The 14,136-nt window shown below is 38.7% G+C and overlaps 1 protein-coding gene across 17 annotated transcripts in view; it reads left to right on the top strand.

Moving 5' to 3' along the window:
* The window catches only part of TENM2 (teneurin transmembrane protein 2), a 3,966,312-nt gene that overhangs the window by 3,050,984 nt on the left and 901,192 nt on the right, over window positions 1–14,136 (top strand). The window lies entirely within an intron of this gene.

Here is a 14,136-nt window from a genome sequence, read left to right on the forward strand (position 1 = left end):
TCAACTGGTTCAATTTCAACCTCACACTGTCATGGTTGATGCACGTCACCTAATGGGTGTAGGTGTAGTTTCTTCAGATGTGAGCTATAGTCTGTATGTTTGAATAGAGGAGTTATTATCATCCTTAGTTTATAAATGCAAAAACTGGGATTTATAGAGACCAGGAAATGTACTCAAGATCTCAGAGCTAAGAAGCTACCGGATTTGAACTAGGTTTATTCCGAAGCCCCTTTGCCCTGTGCCACATGATCCCTCCTAGTCTGAAAGTAAGCTAATTGTGGATCTTATGCAAAATTAGAGATTACTCAAAAATTATTCTTATTATTGCGTGTGTGTGTATATATATATACATATATGCATAGCATTTCTCTTTTCTCATTTCTCAATTATCTTATAATTACTATATACACACATATACTGTACATATGTATGGTCTGTGTGTGTGTATATATATATATATTCCTTGTGTGTGTATTATATATTATAGAAATATATATATAATACACAAGGAATATATAGTATATTTGTGTGTATATGTAAAAATATATATAGCCTGTTATTTTTTCAATTTTGGTGATTGTGTTTGATGGCTAACAGTGTTCTGATACTAGTTTATGTAAGAGTTATTTTCTTTCACATTAAAAAAATTATGCTATCATCTCTTGTCTTATATACATGAAGACATCTCACCAGAAATTGCTGTATTAAAAGACAATATTATAATTTTACATATTGGTCAGCAAATTATTTATGTTGAGATGAATATTTAGGAATACTTGTATTTTTCAGAGTTTTTAAAAAATTCGTAGTACAAATAATCAGAAATCTAACGTGACATATCCGAATGGTGCCAAATTATATCAATATGGACTCGTACAGATTTTAACAAAAAGTCAGTTGCCAACAGGTGATGCTCCAGCAAAAGGTGGAATAAGGCGGTGAGAACTTTTTTGGAGCTTCCAAAAATATGAGTTCCTGTTTTTTTGTTTTGTTTTGTTTTGTTTTGTTTTTTTGAGATGGAGTTTTCCTCTTGTTGCCCCTGCTGGAGTGCATGGGGCGATCTCTGTTCACCACCACCTCCGCCTCCTGGGTCCAAGCGGTTCTCTTGCCTGAGCCTCCCAAGAAGCTGAGATTACAGGCACGCACCACCATGCCTGGATAACTTTGTATTTTTAGTAGAAACAGGGTTTCTCCACGTTGGTCAGTCTGGTCTCGAACTCCCGACCTCAGGTGATCTGCCCACCCCGGTCTCCCAAAGTGTTGGGATTACGGGTGTGAGCCACCACTCCTGGCGTGAGTCCCTTCTCTTATACTGGCCACTTTCATGTCTTTCAGTGGATCACTTAAGTTCCACGGTCCTCTTTATTTGATAGAATAATGAGTCTGACTAAATCGCAGTTGTTGATATTAGCCAATTCACAATAGGAAGTCAGTGTTTTATCTTTTGGATCACTTAGTTGTATACCTTTCCTATAAAACACAACTTCAAATAATTCAATACTTCTGCATCATTTGGGATAAATTTAAGTATATATATATATATATATATATATATATATATATATATATATACTGAACCACAGTTAATTTCTTATTCCCATGACATTTTGAAATCAATAATGCTAATGACTGGGTACATCTCCTCCAGGTAGTGACTCTGACAACAAAGTGCCTTTCATCTGGTGACACCATCATCTTGAAGCCACCCTTGCATCCTCAGAGAAAGAGAACATAGAGAAGTTTTTTCATTAGCTTTTAAAGCTCTCTAGTTTTGTTTTGCTTTTTTTTTTTTTTTTGAGATGGAGTATTGCTCTGTCGCCAGGCTGGAGCACAGTGGCGCAGTCTTAGCTCACTGCAACCTCTGTCTCCTGGGTTCAAGCAATTCTTTCGCCTCAGCCTCCCAATCAGCTGGGACTACAGATGCGTGCCAAACGCCTGGCTAATTTTTGTATTTTTAGTAGAGACGGGGTTTTACCATGTTGGCCAGGATTGTCTCGATCTCTTGACCTCTTGATCCACCTGCCCCGGCCTCCCAAAGTGAAAGCTCTCTAGTTTTTAAATGACACATATTACTTTTGCTTCACAAGAACTAGGCACATGGCCTGACCTAGATGCAATGAGATCAGGGAGCAATGGTTCCCAACTGGGCACAGCCACTTTGCAGCGGCAGTTCTATGGAAAGGGAAACACTGATTCTGGTGGACAGTTAGTTCTCTCTGTTGCTCAGGTTAAGTCTTAAAGCAGAGCATGTAGAGGGGATCCAAACTAGAGCTGAATGGAGCCTAGCACATTGGGTCTACTAGGTACTGGGGGCAAGGAATGGTGAATAAGTTTATTTGCTTTTTAATAAGGGGATGGTGCTAATTAGCTATTTTAATAGGTTTACTGGTCCTAAATCATTATTTAAGGGGCAGCTGTAATCAGGTCTTCACCTACTGTGGGCCATCAGCAAATCCCCAGGGATCTAAAAAAACAGATTAAAACCACTGGATGAGATTGTTGTAGGGCTCTCTGAACATTCTCTGATTTAAGGTCTTTATTGTCTCTTCCTCCTGTTTTATTTTTTAATAAAGTGTATTTAAATGATCACTGCAGAAAGTGTAGAGCAAAGACTGAAAACTGGCAACTTGAAACCTATTTAATTTGGACTGCTGTTTTTCCATTTTTTTTTTTTTGCTATCATTTATTAATAGGTAAATATCACATAAAATCTAGATTTTCGGCTATTCTAGAAACACTGCAAGATCTGGCAACGTGAGCTCCACCTTCTCGAATGACAGAAGTCTACTGGAGCTGAATAGCAGCTGCTTTTTCCAAAGGGACCTGCACTGTTTTCTGCTTTTCCACAGGCCCCCACTGTTCCTATTGACTTTTACACTGGCCGAGTTACCTCCTTTATATTAACTGCTTTGATTCTGTAAGTCGTTTGAATTTGCAAAATGTGATCTAATGAAAAATTGCATGACCTTGTTGAAATTTTCATCTTTTTCAGGTAAGCAGATAATTATTAAAAACTTATGAGTAAGAATAAATTGAATCTTCGATCATTCTTCAATCTATTTTGCATAGAAAGTTTTGCCATGTGATCCTCTCCTTTTTGGAAGACATATTTGTAAAATAAATTTTCTGCAATAATTGTTCCCCCTGTTACCTGTGTTACTTCCTTTAGCCTTCAGGCTTACAGGATTTTAGACTTCTGCTCCGAATTAATTTAAGTTGTGATTTTCTCTTATCAGACAATGAATCTACACAGCAACAATACATATGAGAAGAGAGATGATAGCACATTTTTTATAAAAAAAATTGGCAATCTTCTTCTTAGAGTTGTAGCTAATAATGTCTTTGTGAGGCTGCATAGTCACACTCTGACATATGTCATGGTTCTCAAAGTCGGCATTAACGCAAAATAATAAGTTATTTAATATAGGATTCAACTTTATTATTTTTTCAAGTAAGCTGTCTATCACCAAGTTCTGAAGTGGATTTCTTTAAAGTCTCCCTGTCTCCAGAGAAAAAGGGGAAAAGGCAATGTGTCCCTGGACAGGATCTATGACTCATTACGTCAATCAAACCCCACTTCAGAAGGGAATAAAGAGATTTGTATCTCAAAGCGGCGCATAACGACTCCTCGGCTTTTCATTTCATATTTATGAGCGGTTTACTTTGAAGTGTTTATCAGCCAATGCGCAGAAACATGAGGGAGGCTTGCCCGAAACCATACTCATGCCTCTAATCTGTGAAATGCTTTCTGAGCAGACTGGCTCATCAGCGCATGCCATGCAAAAATAAATACATAAATAAACTTTTTGTTATTTGAGGTCTTGGAGCCATGTCTTTATATAAACTATAAAAAAGGGATAAATGGTGCTGAACGTTTTGAAATTGGTGTAACACAGGAAACTTGACTCTGTAATGTGCAGGGGGGCGGTTGGGGGGGCAGATAGTTGATTGCTTGAAATAAAACCTGATAGAATGCAGACAAGTAAAAATACACAAATTTTTACAAATATGTCTCTTCTGATCTAAGGCTTTGGGTCTGTCCAAGTGACCCCATGATGGCAGTGAATAGGATATGGTGTTTTATTTAAAAAAAAATTTTTTGGAGATGTTATTTTCAGAATGGTTGGAGAGATAGCACTGCCAAAATGTTGAAACCAACTGAATGAAATCTGTTTTATAATTTTTATCTGTAGTAGTATCCCATCTATATTGTAAAATAAGTAAACATGTAGAAGAAAAATGGAAGATGAAGAAGAAAGAAACATAGAATAAAATATACATTCTTGATGAATGGAACTAGGACCTTTTCTCTGCTTTCGATCTACCTGTGTTATATGTTAAGCAAACTACCTGTGTGTTCATTGAGCAACAACTACACTAGATCCTGGCTTTACAAGGGTAAAGGCCACCCAGAACTGCCAAGCAGATCTGGTGTGGTGGGAGATGATGGCAAGTCAACAAGTCAATGACTGTGTGGTGTCACAGTTCCTGAGACCAAGGGACACTCAATTCTTCTTTAAATTAGATTCCTTGCATCTGTGCTCATGGCTCACTGACTTTATCCAAAAGGAATGTTTAAGGCCAGGCGCAGTGGCTCACACCTGTAATCCCAGCACTTTGGGAGGGTGAGGTGGGTGGATCACCTGAGGTTGGAGTTCGAGACCAGCCTGGCCAACGTGGTGAAACCCCCGTCTCTACTAAAAATACAAAAATTAGCTAGGCCTGGTGACCCCTGCCAGTAATCCCAGCTACTAGTGGGGCCGAGGTAGGAGGCTTGTTTGAACCTGGGAGTCAGACGTTGCAGTGAGCCGAGATCATGCCGCTAGACTCCAGCCTGAGTAACAGAGCGAGACCCTGTCTCAAAAAAAGAAAAAAAAGAATGTTTAAAGGCATAAGCCTAATTCCCTTTAATAATCCACAGATTATGTCAGTGATATGAACAATTGGGAGAAAATAAAATTTAGAAGTCCTTAAACGATTCTCTTATAAAAAATGGTTTCATTCTGTTTGCTGTTTTTCTACGGATTCTCTAAAGAGCTTTCCCTTTACCCCTCTCCTGAACCTTGCCCCATCTTCCAGTATTCTAATTGGGAAAAGTCACTGTATGTCTGGTCCGTGGCTAGAAATACTTAATCATAGAAGTTTAAAGCTGAAAGTCTTCATATTCTAGAAAGCATGGCTTGTGAGAGAGCATGACTTGTGAGAAAGCAAGCCTTTGAAGTCAAAAAGAGACATGTTTGAATTGAAGTTTCCCCACCTACTCGTTATGTGGCTTTAGGAATATTATTTCTTTCTTTCGAGCCCTATGCCTTCCTCTTAGTTTTGTTCTGATATTTTTCATGTAAAGTGTTTATAAGTCTTCACATAACCCGCAATCAATACATATTATGCCATAAATGTTTGTTGAATGAAGGAATGAATGAATGATACCATCCTTTTACTTTCAAAAGAACCCGAAGCCTCAGGGGATTAAGGGGCTTACCCAAGGACATATATTTGTCATTGAGTACAGGCTCTCTAAACGACAAAGGAATAGTTATATCTCCCCTACACCACCCATGCCAATGTAGGTGGAGTGAAAATAAACTGTCAGGAATAAGATATGATACTGTAATTGTGTATTTCTGTTTATCTTACTTTATTAGCTTGTGAGATCCCCAAAAGTAAGGGCACCGATTTTCTGTCTGTTTCTCTAGCTGGTTCTTAGCATACCTTTTTTCCTGTTCATGGAACCAAATCGATCTAATCAGTTTGATACACATACAGTGGTGCCCGTGGATCTGTGTGTGCAGTATAATGGCAACTATTCTTGGGGATACTTAAGTACAAAGAAGCATACAACCTGCCAGATATGCAGGAAAGTCAACCAAACCCTTTGTGGGGTGTGTTTCTGATAATGCTGATGGATAGACTTTCTGAAAGGACTATTCTGATTTTCTTATCCGAATGGAGATTGAACGCACTGCACACAAGAGAAAGTGATTTGGAGCCAATTCTGAGAGAGAGGAAATTGAAGCAAGAAATAAGTGTTTGAAATAATAATCTGCTGCTGATCCCTAAATAATCTGAAATGAGAGCACAGAAATTAATGAGGCTCCTAACCCCTTGTGACACAGGAATACCAGACTAGTGCCAGTGACACAGCAATTTCCCTGGTGGTCTGCGAGGGAGCAAACAAAACCATTGTCTCCTTTGAAAGCAAAGCTATCTTAATAAGGGAAATGTTGCTTCTCAGATGAAAGCTCACAAAGTGCCAGACAGTGCAAATGTTTTTCATAAAGCACCTGGAAAACCTCACCAAAGAGAAAACATCTCAATAGAGAACAATTGTCACACTGGATTTAATTGCCCGTCATTCTAGAGATGCAGCAGTTTTGCTGGGAAAAGTTGGCATTTTCAAAAAGAAGCAATTTAAAAGAAATGACCCTTGATTTTTTTTTTTTTTTTTAAGGCAGAAAGACGGCTGGGTGCGGTGGCTCACACCTGTAATATTAGCACTTTAGGAGGCTGAGGCAGGCGGATCACCTGAGGTCAGGAGTTCAAGACCAGCCTGGCCAACGTGGTGAAACCCTGTCTCTACTGTAATCCCAGCACTTTGGGAGGTCGAGGTGGGTGGATCACGAGGTCAAGAGATCGAGACCATCCTGGTTAACATGGTGAAACCCCATCTCTACTAAAAACACAAAAAATTAGCTGGGCACGGTGGTGCGTGCCTGTAATCCCAGCTACTCAGGAGGCTGAGGCAGGAGAATTGCCTGAACCCAGGAGGTGGAGGTTGCGGTAAGCCAAGATCGTGCCATTGCACTCCAGCCTGGGTAACAAGAGCGAAACTCCGTCTCAAAAAAAAAAAAAAAAGAAAAGAAAGAAAGAAATACATGGGCATGATGGCAGGTGCCTGTAATCCTAGCTACTCGGGAGGCTGAGACTTGAGAATCACTTGAACCCAGGAGACGGTGGTTACAATGAGCCAAGATCACTCCACTGCACTCTAGCTTGGTGGGCTGAACAAGACTCTGTCTCAAAAGAAAAAAATAAAATAAAATAAAAATAAAGGCAAGAAGATGCAAGGGGGATGCACCTCTAGTCTCAGCTCTGTCAGAGATGTGCTTTGTGACTTCTAGAAAGCCCAGAAACCTCCCTGTTTTTCTGATTCTCAGGGGAGGTAATTCTTGCCACTTCCTGAGGAGAATGCTGCCTCCTAAAGCAGTGTGCTTTGAAAAACTCTTTGATAAACCTCCACTCTGAATGCTAAATAGTAGGAGATAGCAGAGTAACGAGATTCTGGGAGATATTTTGAAAAAATGAGGAAAGGCCAGGGAAGTTGCCTACAATACCGAAATGGTTATTGGGCACTGGGTGTGCCTTGCTGGAATTCCTGAGAGGAGACTGGTTGTTTCTTCACCTCTGAAAAAGGCCAAATGGCCAGCATTTGATGTTTAGGCAGGGGAGTACATTATTTGTACATTCCAGGATGATATCAATAATAGAACACGGTACAAATTTCTCATAAGAATCCTTTGAGGAGGCTGGCGTTTTAATTCAGGCTGATTTTGGCCTTCCATATAAGTGAGAATTTTATAGAGGAAGCAGGGCTGCATTATCACTTTCATGGGCCCTAGGCATTTTTGCCTTTGTCAACCCCTTTCTCCATAAAAATATATTTAAAATTGCATTTCTCCACTGCCTTAATATGAAGGCAAATGTATTGCTTTTATATATTAAAACATTCTCTCTAATCTAAAAGTTTATTTCTTTTGATTTTCAAAGAACTTAAAGCTTTTTGATGGGTGCCTAAAAGTTTTGTGGGCCCTATAATATTGAGTCTGTTTCATCCAATGGAGAAACTGGCTCTGGGAGAAAAGCTTTGTTCAAATCGACATGCGCTTTGAATCTAAATGTATAAATTCCAGCATTTTGAGAAAAAAAGGCCTTGTCTTAAAGATGAGTATCTTTATCTGACAAAAAGTAGAAATTTGTTACGTAATACTAATTAACTACCATGGATTCAGAATTTGTAGTTACAACTTATGCTTCAGAAATAACATTGTCCACACAGAACACAGGCCCTCATTGCTTTGACTTTTTCTCCCAATGCAAGAGCCATCCTTTTTAAGGACAGTGTTTCCACATTGCATTTCAGATTGTCTCATTTTTAAAAAACTCAATATAGTCACCATAATTTAATTATTTTTTATGTGAATCAGGGCAAGGCTAGTGAATGATGACTCGACTGTTATGTGTGTACGATAATAAATTTGTTTTCATATGTTTTTGAAGTTTATTAAATTTCAAGTAGTCCCTCGATTCTGTTCTTCAGTTATACTAGAATGCCTGGTCTATGCATTCTCTCACTCTTCCAGATGTCACTTCTAAGCCTCCTCCAGCACCTCCTCCTCGTCTTCAATCAGAAGCAAATTTCCAAACCGCCTCTACCATCTACACACTCCAAGCATCTGCACCCACATACTCCACCTTATTGCCTATCACTATAAGCGAACAGCTACTACTGTTATCCCAGGTAAAACATGCACCTGTGTGCAACATCACAGTCCCACTGGTCTATTAGAGGTTGCTCCAGGAATTCTACCTGCCTGTCTCCTAAATGAACAATTCTTTCATTTCTTCTAGCACAAAAACCTGCTGTTCTTTTCCCTTTCATTCACCCACTTCTATCACTTACGGCCACATTCCTTTATATAATTTGCAGTAAATCTCAGAAGAGCTGTCTATCTTATTGCCTCTGATTTCTCTCCCCCATTTTCTCATAAACACAATCCAATCAGACTTTCCCATATACCCCTCCACATAATTGCTCTTGCCAAGGTCATCAATGATTACTATGTTGCTACATAATTGTCCATTCTCGGTTCTCTTCTTAATGACCTATTAGCAACATTTGAAACAGTTTATCACTCCCTCCTCTTTGATACACTTTCCTCATTTAGATTCCATGCTACCATACACTTGTGGCTTTCCTCCTACTGTGCAGGTCACCCTTTCCTTTTTTTTTCTTCCTTTTTATAGTTGTTTGACCCTCTAGTGTTATGGTCACTCCTCCCATAGCCCTTTACTGCTTTCTCTTCTTCACTCCAAACTCTTAATAGGAAAGTGACCTGGGGCTCAGTTCTTGGTATTGTTTTCTATCTACATTTATTCCAAACTGGTGATCTTCTCCAGTTCCACAATGTTAAATAGCATGTATATGCCAATGACTCCCAAATCTGTATCTCATATTTCAGACCTGTCTCATATATTCAGCTAACTGATCAGCATTTTCACTTATATGTTAAACACACAAACCAAACTCAACATGTGGAAGACTGATATTCTGATCTGCACACACCCACCCACCCACCCACCCACACAAACACACACACCCTGCTCTTCATACAGCCTACCCCTTAGTAACTGTCTCTTAGTTTTCAGTCCAAAAATGATGTCACTTCTAACCCCTCTGTTTCTACCACGCTCCACATGCAATCCATCAGCAAATTTCAAGACTGTCCACTACTCCACTCTTTCCATCCAGATGGGCTGTAATCATCTTTCACATGTAATCTTTTTTTTTTTTTTTTTCTTTTTCTATTTGAGATGGAGTTTCGCTCTTATTACCCAGACTGGAGTGCAATGGCGCAATCTCGGCTCACCACAACCTCCGCCTCCTGGGTTCAGGCAATTCTCCTGCCTCAGCCTCCTGAGTAGCTGGGATTACAGGCAAATGCCACCGTGCCCAGCTAAATTTTTTTTGTATTTTTAGTAGAGACAGGGTTTCACCACATTGACCAGGATGGTCTCGATCTCTTAACCTCGTGATCCACCCGCCTCGGCCTCCCAAAGTGCTGGGATTACAGGCTTGAGCCACCGCGCCCAGCCTCACATGTAATCTTAAAATGTATTTTAAGTGGTCTCCTTGATTCGGTTCTGCCACCACTTTCCTTTACTACTCCTTGCAGCAAATCTCAGAAGAGCAATCCTTTAAAAATGTAAATTAGATGATGTCATCTTTATCTTCCAAAACAATACAATGGCTATTTCACTGAAATCAAGGTCCTCAAAATTACCTCCAAAGCCACACAGGACCCAGCTTCTTCTTAACTCTCTGATGTCTTCTCCTAAGGTTGTAACTTTGCTCCCTTATTCCAGCCACAAAGTCCCCCTTGCTCTTCCTAGAATGTGCCAGGCATGCTCCTTCCTGGGATCTTTGCACCAGTGGCTTCCTCATGCAGCAGGTATTGGAAAGATTAGATTTCTCAATTTATTTAAGTATTTTTTTTTAAAGTCACTTTCTCAGTGAGCTTTTCTGGATCAGATTATTCAAAGTATTCCCAAATGGGCTTGCACTCCTCTACTTCCTATTTTTTTTTCTTTTCATAGTACTTAGCACCTTTTAAGATACTACACACTTCAGTTTACTTAGATTCCATTTTTCCAGTTTTGCTTTTGTTGGCGATTGCTACAGGCATCTTTGTCATGAAATCTTTGCCAGTTCTTATGTCCAGAATGTTATTGCCTAGGTTGCCTTCCAGGGATTTTGTAGTTTTTGATTTTGCATTTAAGTCTTTAATCCATATTGGGTTGATTTTGTATATGGTGTAAGGAAGGGGTTCATTTTCAATCTTCTGATATAGCTAGCCAGTTATCCCAGCACCATTTACACCATGGAATACTATGCAGCCATAAAGCAGAATGAGATCGTATGAGCCCTTTGCAGGAATATGGTTGGAGCTAGAGGCCATCATCCTTATTAAACTAAGATGGGAACAGAAAGCCAAATACTGCATTTTCTCACTTATAAGTAGGAGCTAAATGATGAGAACATATGAACACAAAAAGGAGTGAGGAGCAGAAAAAAAAACTATTGGGTACTCGGCTTAGTACCTGGGTAATGAAATAATCTGTACAACAAACCCTGGTGATATGAGTTCACACAAATGAGAAACCTGCACATGTACCCCAAACCTAAAATAAAAGCTTTAAAAAAATAATTGAACACATTGTATCCAAGTACTTACTGTAGATAAGGCACCCTATCACCCTAAAAAAGGTACTGCCTACTTAGACATTATAGTAACTGTATATTGTCTATCTACCTCAGTCAAAATAGAAGCTCTGTAAGGGTAGAGATCTGCTTTGCTTGCTGATACATCCCAAGCCCTTAGAACAAGGCTTAGCATTTAATAAGCAACAACAATATTGGTCAAATGAATGAATGCATGAACTAATGTTATTCATTATATAAAGAGCCTTATGGCTCTTTACCTTTGTTCTTCTAGCCCAGGGTCCTATTCTTTTAGGGTCTATGTCTCCTCTCCTGTATTGCTGGCTCCCATATAGTTGGCTGTCTTTCTGCTCATGGTATCCTTCATTTATGGTGTGAGGTAATGACAAAACAATGTACGTTAGGAATTAATGTTCATTACAGGAATAAGGACCTGAAAATTTCTCCTACTGGTCCTGCTGCTGTTTCTACTACAATTACTACTCTGCACTATTTTCTAAAATATTTTATTCAGGACCCTCTATTCTGGCTACACTGGTAAGTGTTTTCTAGTCATAGATAACGTTTATCTTGATAGGCTTATGAGGACAGGTATTTTTAAGCTTGTTTCATACATGAGAAGACTAGAGATTGGGAGTGGAGGTTTAATTAGATTGCACACTGTCAAACTGTAAGCAGTGGAAGAGGAATGCAAACTCTGGGCTGCTTGCTTCTAAACTGTCCTTAACCACAGATATGCACAGTCACTCACCTACGGAGCAAAGTGCATGGGTTTCCCGGCAGTGTATCAGTCATATTGTGATTTAGTTACATGTACTTTCGCCCTATAACTTTAGCCCAAACTGAATAGAACTTAAAAGACATACAAATGGAGATATTTCTGTGTAGTTTAATTGAACATATGAGCAGAAAAATGCTGAGTGATCTGACATAATAGAAAACATTAAGATATCACCAATATTTTAAAGTATGGAATTGATATAGACTTATCCAAGGTTTTTCTTTTTAAAATTTTAAGTTTATGTTTTAAAGAAAGTCATAGAAAAGTACAGAGAAGAAAGCAAGCAATGAGCATCACTTGTAATAAACAAGTGTTAATATTTTGTCAAATTTGCCTCGAATCCTCTCTTTTTCCTAATTGCATTCTTCTCTCTCCATCTCCAGAAATAATTGTGATTAAGAATTTGATGTATATTTTTCCAGTCCAAACTGATCTCTTTGGTATGTATGGGTCTATAAACAAGTTAGCACTCATTATATTTTTCTTATTGTGCTTTTGTAACTGGACATTTGTAATTTGACGTCTATCCCTCTTAAGACCAAGGCTGTCATTTCTAATAATTCTCTACTCCTAAAATTGTCATTGTGTGGCAAATAAATGATGACCAGTGTTAAAGGCCTAAAGCTCTTTTTGTCACTTTTTCAAGAGACTTTTTTCTTGTAAACATCTTTTGTAATGAGCGATATATGAACGATATTATTTAGCACATCTAACTCTGTCAATGGTTTTGAGTAGATAGTGTGAGGACCTTTCTTTAAAAAACATCATCACTTGATGCCTCTGGACGTGCTGAAATCCTCATGAAGCTGTTGTCTCTATTATATGTGAATACATCCATCAAGTGTTGATAGTAATGGTTGTAAGGTCCTTTGGTTTATAGCTCTAACCACATTGGGAATGATATATTTTAGTTGTGAATTAGTCTCTGGCATTGCTGAAACTGATTACTTATAGCATCACTCACGCCATGTATATAACAAGTGCTGATGGTGTAGTATTTCAGCTGTGATGACATAAGAATTTTTTTTAACCTTATTGAGCCAGCTCTGCCTTCTATTCTTGAACTCCTTTTTGACTTTGGCTGTGTGTGACTCAACCACTCTCTGTAAGTCAACAGCTGCCAGATGCTAAGTGTAATTAAGGCTTTACATGCATTTGTAACCTACGACATGTGTTTGGAACACAGGAAGCAAGGTGGGAAAGGAAGAAAAGGAAATCTCTTGACTCAGTTTCAATTATCCTCTCCCTGTTTAATGGATGCTAACAGGCACTAGGAAGCTATGGTCTTGCCATTTTTTATAAGCTCAATGGCTGGAGGCTTATTATGGTTATAGACAAGTATCTACATCCTAATAGTAATTGGTGATGAAGCAGTTGATTTAAAAGAATTGTTTTACAAACAAGAGTATATCATTAACATTTCCCCCCAAATATTTGTGGTCTAATATACAGTGTGATTACTTTCTGAAGCAAAGTATCTGCTAGACATATATTCACCTGCTGAGAGACTGGGATTCATCCATCTCACTAGGTGTCAGAATGTAGATGAGTTAATTAACTCTTGAGATCTAGAATAATTCTTCTGTGATGGGAAAGTCAAACATCAAGCACATGATGAAAATAGGCACCTTGGTGAGTGTTGTAAATGCAAATGTCATGTGCCCTTCAGTTAATTTCAGTAATGTTCATAGCATCTCTACTACGTTTTTCTTTTATTGGAAAGTAAGATGTTGCAATACTTAATGAAATAAACATTAAATATATTTGAATACATGTAGCTTAACTAGAAACTGCATTTTATTTCCATCGTGGCAGAATAAACTGAAAATAGAATCCCATTTCATTGCATATCATTTTGTAGTTTTATATTTATTAAATAGTAAAATAATGATAGTAAAATGAATAAAAATAGCTAATATTTATTGACTTATTGGTGTGCGTGTGTTTGTTACACACACCTACACACATATTGATTGCATGTGACCACAAGAGGCAAGTACCATTATTCTCCCATTTTACAGGTGAGAAAATGGAAACAGGAGTATTAAATATAGCTTGATCAGAGCACAGCAACAAAATAGTCCTCACATCAAGTAAGAGAACTCTCCATGCAGGCAGATTTAGGCCAAGGCGGGTGGATCATGAGGTCAAGAGATCGAGACCATCCTGGTCAACATGGTGAAACCCCGTCTCTACTAAAAATACAAAAAATTAGCTGGGCATGGTGGTGGGTGCCTGTAATCCCAGCTACTCAGGAGGCTGAGGCAGGAGAATTGCCTGAACCCAGGAGGCGGAGGTTGCGGTGAGCCGAGATTGCACCATTGCACTCCAGTCTGGGTAATAAGAGCGAAACTCC

Source organism: Callithrix jacchus, chromosome 2 (assembly GCF_049354715.1).
Source record: "Callithrix jacchus isolate 240 chromosome 2, calJac240_pri, whole genome shotgun sequence".
Classification (NCBI taxonomy): Eukaryota; Metazoa; Chordata; class Mammalia; order Primates; family Cebidae; genus Callithrix; species Callithrix jacchus.